The sequence below is a fragment of the Sapajus apella genome, unplaced genomic scaffold (assembly GCF_009761245.1).
Source record: "Sapajus apella isolate SASKATOON/1434 unplaced genomic scaffold, GSC_monkey_1.0 scaffold63, whole genome shotgun sequence".
Lineage (NCBI taxonomy): Eukaryota > Metazoa > Chordata > Mammalia > Primates > Cebidae > Sapajus > Sapajus apella.
The window spans coordinates 6,986,881-6,996,093 of record NW_022437003.1 but is presented as its reverse complement, the minus strand read 5'-3'; the positions used below and the strand labels follow the sequence as shown (position 1 = coordinate 6,996,093).

The following is a 9,213-nucleotide window of genomic DNA, read 5'->3' as shown; positions in this document are numbered from 1 at the left end:
CTTTCCCCATAAAGTTTTTAATAAATAAAGACAGGGCTTCACCATGTTGGCCAGGGTTTGGTCTGGAACTGAGGCAGGACTTCAGGTGATCCACCCACCTCAGCCTCCCAAAGTGCTGGAATTACAAGCGTGAGCCACCACACTTGGCTGCTTTTTAATTTTAAAAAGCGTTCCCTAAAGACCTTGGCAAAATTCTGAGACAAGTGGAAGAAATATGCCTCCAAAAAGGACTGTTCCATTTTAAACAAGGAAATCCTACGTTTTGTAAAGGGAGGAATGCTTTGTAAGGGCAGCAAACAGATGTGTTTCCAAAAATAGATTGTAAGGCAGCATTTCTAAGGCTATTGAGAACCCTGGTTGTTACATGAATGCTTTCTCAAAAAGAGCTAAAAAAAAAGTTCAGCGACTTACTTGACCTTAAACAGGCCTTAGAGCTGTGTGTGTGTGTGTGTGTGTATGTGCTATCCTCCACAGTCCATGCATTCATTATTACAAAAGGTCAAAATATCTTTTATTTGAAGAAAAAAGAGTGACAATCATTTTTTCCATTAAGAGCTTTTTAAAGATGTTATTTTATTTTAATATTTGAAAAATTATGTTCTTTAATAGAGATGAGGTCTCACTATTTTGCCTAGGCTGGTCTTGAACTCCTGAATTTAAGGGATCCTCCTGCTTGGGCCCCAAAGTGCTGGGATTATAGGCATGGGTCACCGTGCCTGGCCCTGGAAGAGCTTTTAGTAAAAACTTGGCCAGACATGGTGGCTCACGCCTGTAATCCTTGCACTTTGGGAGGCTGAGGCATGTGGATCACCTCAGGTCAGGAGTTTGAGACCAGCCTGAGCAACATGGCGAAACCCTGTCTCTACTAAAAATACAAAAATTAGCTGGGCAGGGTGATGGGCATCTGTAATCCTAGCTACTCAGGAGACTGAGGCAGGAGAATCACTGGAACTCAGGAGGTAGAGGTTGCAGTGAGCAGAGATGATGCCACTTCACTCTAACCTGGGTGAAAGGGTGACACTCGGTCTCAAAAAAAAAAAGATTATGTAAAGGCAACTAAATGTCAATTATTAATGTAACTGATTGTTATTTTGGAGTTTCTTATAATAGTCTTTTTTTTTTTTTTTTTTGAGACAGAGTTTTGCTCTGTTGCCCAGGCTGTAGTGCAGTGGCGTGATCTCAGCTCACTGCAACCTCCGCCTCCTGGGTTCTAATGATTCTCCTGCCTCAGCCTCCCAAGTAGCTGGGATTATAGGCATTCACTACCATGGCTGGCAAATTTTTGCATTTTTAGTAGGGACGTGGTTTTACCATGTTGGCCAGACTGGTCTCAAATTCCTGACCTCAAGTAATCTGCCCACCTTGGCCTCCCAAAATGCTGGGATTATAGGTGTGAGCCACTGGGTGCAGCCCTATAACATTCTTTTGATTTATAAGTGTTTAAAAATATTTTATAATGCAGGGGTTTTTTTGGTTGTTTGTTTTTTTGAGATGGAGTCTCAGATAGACCCAGCCTAGAGTGCAATGGCGCTATCTTGGCTCATTGCATCCTCTGCTTCCCAGTTCAAGCAATTCTCCTGCCTCAGCCTCCCGAGTAACTGTTTTAATCAACTGGTATGGTTGTGCACACATGTGGTCCCAACTACCCTGGAGGCTGAGGTGGGGGGATTCCTCGAGTCCAAGAATTTGAGGCTGTGGTGAACTATGATCATGCCATTGCAGTCCTATCTAGACAACGGAGCAAGACCCTGTCTTTAAAAAGAAAATAAAAGTAAAGTAAATAAATAGTAAATGAGCATTATAAATCACTATAAAGATATGTTTGTCAAGGATGATAAATACCACATATCTGATAGTTTTCTTTATTTATAAATTTTAAATATTTAGATTCTACGAGGGAAGAGTATCTGTGTCAGTAGCTGGGAGGCCAACCCAAGCTCACTGTGTTAAGTAAATATTCCCTAGGTGAACACTATCCGCTTTTCACTTATTTATGTTAGCAGTAGCATGCACCAAGTCAGAAAGACTCATAACTATTTTAGGTTTCCATTTTTTGAATTCACATCATTCAAAATTCAAAAGGCAAAAATAATATTCAATGAAAAATGTGGACAAGAAATATTGCCTGTTTCTTTCTTTCTTTTTTTTTTTGAAACGGAGTCTCCCCCTGTTGCCTAGGCTGGAGTGCAGTGGCACGATCTTGGCTCACTACAACCTCCACCTCCCAGGTTCAAGCGATTCTCCTGCCTCAGCTTCCCCAGTAGCCGGGATTACAGGCATGTGCCACCACACCCAGCTAATTTTTGTATTTTTAGTAGAGACAGGGTTTCACCATAGTGGCCAGGCTGGTCTTGAACTCCTGACCTTGTGATCCACCCACCTCGCCTTCCCAAAGTGCTGGGATTACGGGCCTGAGCCACCACGCCCAGCCATCCGTTTCTTATGTTCCGTTTGAGAGATACTCTCTGCAAATATAAACAAATTTGTACCTTTTTATCCCCCTTTAAACTATCTTAACCTAAATTTATCATGTTATTTGTACTGTTCTTCACCTTGCCTTGTCACTTAATAAGATATCTTAAAGTTTTTTTTTTTTCTTTTCTTTTTTTAAGAGACAGAGTCTTGCTTTGTTGCCTAGGCAGGAATGCAGTGGCATAATCATACTCACGGCAGTCTCAAACGCCGGGGCTCCAGCAGTTCTTCTGCCTCAGCTTCCTGAGTAGTGAGGACTACAGGTGCATGCCACCACAACTGGCTGATTCTTAAATTTTTTTGTAGAGATGGGGTCATGCTATGTTGCCCAGACTAGTCTCAAACTTCTGACCTCAAGGGCTCCTCCTCTCTTGGCCACCCATAGCCTTGAGATTACAGACATGAGCCACTGCATTCAACCTTCAAGATTGTTTTGTGTTAGTACATGAAGAGCTTCTTTATTCTTTGTTTATAACAGCATAAGTTTTTGTTTTTGTTTTTTTAATACAAGGTCTCACTCCTGTCACCCACACTGGGGTGCAGTGGCGTGATCACCGCAGCCTCAACTTTCCAGGCTCAGCCTCCAGAGTAACTGGGACTACAGGAATGTGCTACCACACCTGGCTAATTTTTGGTATTTTTAGTAGAGATGGGGATCTCCCTATGTTGCCCAGGCTGGTCTCAAATTTCTAGGCTTAAGCAATCCACTGGTCTTGGCCTCCCAAAGCGCTGGGATTACAGACGTAAGCCACCATTCCTAGCTAGGCTGCATAATATTTTATAATTTATTTACTTAGTTCTTTATTGAATGTACATTTAGATTGTTACCAATATTTTGCTATTACAAACAATGCCAAAGTGAATGATAGTGTCTCACTCTTTCGCCCAGGCTGGAGTCTAGTGCTGTGATCATGGCTCACTGCAGCCTTGAACTCCCAGGCTCAATCCATCCTCCCACCTCAGACAACTTGCTGAGACTACAGGCGGGTACCATCACCATGCCTGGCTAATTTTTGTATTTTTTGGTAGAGACAGGGTTTTGCCATGTTGCCCAGACTGGTCTCAAAGTCCTGAGCTCAAGCAATCTGCCTGTCTTGGCCTCCCAAATTGTGTTTCACACTTTGAAAGTCCCTTGCCATGCAGAGAGGAGTTTGAAATTCTCCCATTAGCACTTTTATTTTAACATTTAAACCCTTAATCCCTTCTGACTTTATTCTAGTTTATAAGAATCCAAACATTTTTTCTAGATGGCTGCCAGTTGTCTCAGCACAATTTATTAAACAATCTTTTTCCTACTAATTAGAAATGCCACCTTTATCAAGGAGTACATTTCCATTTGTACTTGGGCCTTGTTCTGTATGTTTTATGTGATTCTCCTGATCTGCCTCAGCCAGATACTTTGGCCTGTATTCTATTAGTCTGGTATTATAAAAAAAAAAAATAAATAGGCAGGTATCCAAGACTCTGGCACAAATTTATTCAAACTCCATTCAGAGCAATATATGCAATGGAGGAATTGTTCTCTGGGGGAAATATTTTAAAATCCTACATCTGCTAAAATCCAATCTTCTTCATATGTTGAGGCTCAAGTCCAAACCATAGCTATTGTCAGTATTGGTCAATGAATCTTGATTTTAGAGTGAAGCAGGTATCTGGTGTCAGGTTTGGTGTTTTTTTGTTGTTACTTCTTTTGAGACAGAGTCTCATTCTGTTGCCCAGGCTGGAGTGCAGTGGCGTGATCTTAGGTCACTGTCACCTCCCCCTCCTAGGTTCAAAAGGTTCTCATGCCTCAGCCTCCCAAGTATCTGTGATTACAGGTATGCACCACCATACTGGCTAATTTTTGTATTGTTTTTTTTAGTAGAGACGGGGTTTCACCATATTGGCCAGGCTCGCCTCAAACTCCAGACTTCAGGTGATCTGACCACCTCACCCTCCCAAAGTGCTGGGATTACAGGGGTTAGCCACCATACCTGGTACCCCAAGTGTCAGTTTTGATTGTTTTTATGGGTCAAGTTAGCATGTTGGTGAACTGTGCTTCTGGTTAGGATAACAAACAGATTCTACCATTTCTCTGCTTACCTTCTTACTTTCTCCCAAAGCATGGTTCTGGTTTTGTTTTGTTTCAATCAACAACCTACATACATTTAATTTATATCCTAACCTCAAACCACCCTCTTCCCAGTACTAGAGGCATTTTGATTTGTAGGCAGCTTTGAGACAGCCTCAGGTCTATGCCTTGTGAACCTCCAACTTTGGGGTGTGCAATTGACAGAGGACCTGGCTGTGCTCTGAAATTTACTGAACTGTTTATGCTGAGGGGAGTTCTCTCAAGGGCTGCCAATGACTGAGGACAGCAGAGATGTTAAGGCAGGCCAGGAAGACAGAGAATGCCTCTCATAGCTGCCTTGGGCTTTAGGACTATCTAGTGACCTTGTTGAGCCTTCTTTAGAATGCAGAGTAGTTGAGGACACTTCTACCCAACTTTCCTTCCTCCTTCACTTAGACTCAGGTTTGCATGATGGTCTGATGTTTCTCCCAGTCTCACCGAACTTTCTCCCATTTTCTCACACATAGGCACTTCCCCTAATAAAATTCCTGCTCATAACCCTGATTTGACATCTGATTCTTGGAGGAGCTGAATTAATGCGAGCTTCCCATTCTTGCAGCCGTTAAATGTATTGTTTGGTGGTTTTCCTACGTACTCATCATAAGCAGTTGTATGTTGAATCTTTGCTTCACTTTCCAATTGTGTGCTAGGAATAGCTCTTTTGCTCAATTAGGTATAGCAACCTGCCTATTACCCACAGAGATGCAGTCAGAAATCACTACATCTATATGGCAGTAAGTTAGGACTTTGAGACTTCAGTGGTCACACAGCAGGAATGAATGGAATATTCATCTTAAGAACAATTGGTGCCTGATGAATAACTCAAAGAAGTAATTTCAACCTGAGTTTCATAGAGGGTGTACCCAAAGAACAGAACTGTTCCCAGAGGCTGAGATCACACTTTTATTTGTAGGTGAAGCAGAATTAATGCATCATTCTGATGAATGATGAGCAGACACACCCTTGAATTTAGGTAAGTATGCACCCTTCCTGCCTTAAGCAGTTCAGTGTTTCCAAAGCTATGATTTAAGGGCAAATGTTCTTCTCTCCATCTTCAGAACTTCTGATATTCTGGAGAAACCAGTGTTATTTGAGTGTTAAAAGTCAGTTATTAATCCTTTTTCAGAGTTCCTGGATGCTGTTATTGGCTTTCAAGCATGAGATGCTTCCCAAGAGAGCTGTTGACTTCCAGTCTGACCAAATTCTTTCACGTCGTGGCGTGCACGATGCCTAAACGTTTTGGAATGTCTCTGAGATGATTTCTGCAGGTGGGTCTTTCCTCTGACTGCCTTTGGGGCTAGATCAGTCATGTCCACTTCATTGTTGATTAGGTGTTTGTGTAAAAAAGAATTTTTAAATGGTTTACTTAATAGCTCTGATTAACACTGAGTATTTGGATCCTGATGTGTCAGTTATAGACATTGAATCTCTCATCATTAAATATTTCTGCCTCTTTCACTGAGCAGAGGAGGATGTATGTGAGCAACATATGGGTGGGGTTGATCTGAACAAGAATTTAGGGAGGAGAAAATTATATAATCTCTAATTTCTTTAGGGAGAGGCTGAATCTACCTCACTAATTTTTATCAGGCTTGGCTTAAAGGCTCCTATCTGTTAATAGATCATCCTAGTTTGGTATTTCAGCTGAAATAATGTACAGCTCTACCCTAATTAATCAATTAATTTTTGAGACAGAGTTTTACTCTTATTGCCCAGGCTGGAGTGTAATGGCACAATCTCGGCTCACTGAAACCTCTGCCTCCCAGGTTCAAGCAATTCTCCTGCCTCAGCCTCCCAAGTAGCTGGGATAACAGGTGTCCGCCACACATCTGGCTAATTTTTTGTATTTTTAGTAGAGACAGGGTTTCACCATGTTGGCCAGGGGGGTCTCGAACTCCTGACCTCAAGTGATCCACCCACCTCAGCCTCCCAGTATGCTGGGATTTCAGGCATGAGCAATCATACCTGGCCCTAATTTATTTTTTCTTGGTCTTTCACACTCCAGTGTCAATAAGATATTGTGGGGTTCGGCCCTGCAGTGTCCTGTGAGCCGCTCTCTACTGGTGTGGAGATGAGAGACTGTGGAAATAAAGACACAAAAAACAGAGATCAAGAGAAAAGGAGTTTGGGCCCACGGGTCCACTGCCAACCAAAGCGTGGAGTCCAGCAGTGGCTCTGAGTGCCTGGACACTCTGATTTTATTGAGTACAAAGGAGGGGGCAGGGTAGGTAGGGTGAGGTAATGATGTTCAGTGATGGGGTCAGGTAAATCACGTGTCTTGGAGACAGGGGTCCAGGCCTTTCAAGTAGCCGAGATGAGGTAAGGAGCATAATTCGTCAGCATGTTTTCCATACTTGTCAAGAAAGAACAAAGACATTAAGATTTACGTTACTTTTACTGATTGTCTCTTCTAAGAAAAAGAGGAACCAGGTGCAGAAGCGGAACATGAAAGTGGACATGGAACGTGACCGCTGAAGCACAGCATCACATAGAGAAAATTAAGCCCCCGATGTCTGTGGACCTACCTGACAGCCGTCAGGCCCACCACAAGAGCTTGGGGGAGCAGAGTTTTCTCCTAACTCCTCCAGAAAGGAGACATCCTGGACGTCTCCTTCCATAGCTGGCTAAACAGTGGGTGCTTTCCCAGCACTGGTGCTGCCGCACAGCCAAGGTGCTCTCCGGCAGCCCTTACATGGGCGTGACAGAGGGCTTAAAGTGTCTTGCCTTAGGGTCACTTCTTTCATAATGTCACCTTAGGTTCACACTTTGCAACCCAAGGAGCATTAGCAACATTGAAAGATTATAATGAGTATATATATATATATTTAATTATCTATATCTATGATTACTTATGTGATTATATTTTTAATTTCATCATTTATATGGAAATAGGCTAAGGCTTCAGACCCTTGTCTTGGCACTTGTGGGATCTCCCATCCACAGATATACTTATTCCAGACTAAATTCTCTAGCAGGCTACTCTTTAGGAGGCCCATTGAGCAAGCCAGTAGTGTCATGCTAGATGCAGGCTCTGCTGACTAATGTGGGCCATTTAAAGTCGTTGCCACCTATAGATGAACTAGAGTGTTAATGAAAAGGCTAATCTCCAAACTACCTCAGAGCTGTGACATCCAGCTATTTTATCAGCTTTAAAACATGATGAAGAGCAAATCCTAAGAAAGAAATGAAAAATTGCCACCCGTTTTCTTACCACCTTAAATGTGCATCTATTTTGTTACTGTAAAACTTATATTGGGGTATACATACAGCCTTTACATGGTTGGATCATATGTATATAGCTGAGACAGGAGAATTGCTTGAACCTGGAAAGAGGAGGTTGCAGTGAGCCAAGATTGTGCCACTGCACTCCAGCCTGGGAGACAGAGCAAGACTCCATCTAAAAAAAAAAAAAAAGAATAGTCTGATATTTACTGGGGGCAGAAGACACCACAATCTAGAGATGGCCACAGCTTTAGTAATAAGATAATTAAGCATATGAAGGGTTATGGAGGAAGAGGAGGCAAAGAGGAAGAAGAGAATAAAGAGATGGCAAAAGAAGAGAAGGGCTAGACGAAGTGGCTCACACCTGTAATCCCAGCACTACCTGCTGATCACTTGAGGTCACAGCCTGGCCAAAATGGTGAAACCCTGTCTCTACTAAAAATATAAAAATTAGCCTGGCATGGCGGGGCTACTCCCAAGTAGTAATTCCAGCTACTTGGGAGGCTGAAGCACAGGAATAATTTAAACCTGGGAGGTGGAGGCTGCAGTGAGCCAAGATTATGCCACTGCACCCCAGCCTGGGTGACAGAGTGACACTCGGTCTCAAAAAAAAAATGGTGGTCCACATCTGTAGTTCCAGCTACTGGGAAGGCCAAGGTGCAAGGATTGCTTTCGGCCGGGAGGTCAAGGCTGCAATGAGCCATGGTCATGCCACTGCACTCACAACTGGATGACAGAGTGAGATCCTGAAAAAAAAGAGAAGAAATGAGGTAGAGGAAGGGGAGGTTAAAGAAGAAGAGCAGGAAAAGGACGAAGGAAGAAGATCGAAAAAAGGAAGGCAGAAGAGAAAGAGGGAAAAGGAAAGGTGATACATGGAATGGGATGGAGATAAGGCAACTAATTAGGCTCAAGTCTTGCTCCTTGTCCTGGAATATCACCAGTAGCCTTGCAGAGGGTATTCTAAACGTTGTGGGCATCTCAGTTTAGTGCAGTGAAATATCTCTATCTGCCGTGGACAGAATAAGCTTGAGCCAGTATGGGCCACAGTAATAGGGATTTTTGATAAATGGCAAGTCTTTTTGCCTGGCGGCCAATGTGGTTTGGAGCAGGATCTCGGACAGCAACTGGAAGAATAAGGTCAAGTCCCCCCCACCGCCATACCGCCCCCAAGAAAGGATGGTGGTGGCCGGATAAATCTGGCCAGGCTTCAATAATCGGAGAAGGGGACTGAAATTCAGGCAGGCTTCAGTCTCAGGAGGGTGTTGGGGAATTAGAAGGCTAGGGCAAAGAATCCAGGGTTACAGACTGGATAACAAAGACAGGGATTAGGGAGACATACCAGGTCCCAAACAAGAGGATACCCAGGTATCACCTCATAGGAGACACTGGTCAAATATTGAAAAGCTAAT

The 9,213-nt window shown here is 43.1% G+C and overlaps 1 long non-coding RNA gene across 1 annotated transcript in view; it reads left to right on the top strand.

Moving 5' to 3' along the window:
• The window catches only part of LOC116529744, an 84,107-nt gene that overhangs the window by 9,443 nt on the left and 65,451 nt on the right, over positions 1 to 9,213 (top strand). Inside the window, exon 2 of the long non-coding RNA XR_004259650.1 lies at positions 5,709 to 5,850. This is a non-coding gene — a long non-coding RNA (uncharacterized LOC116529744). The remainder of the gene's footprint in view (positions 1 to 5,708; positions 5,851 to 9,213) is intronic.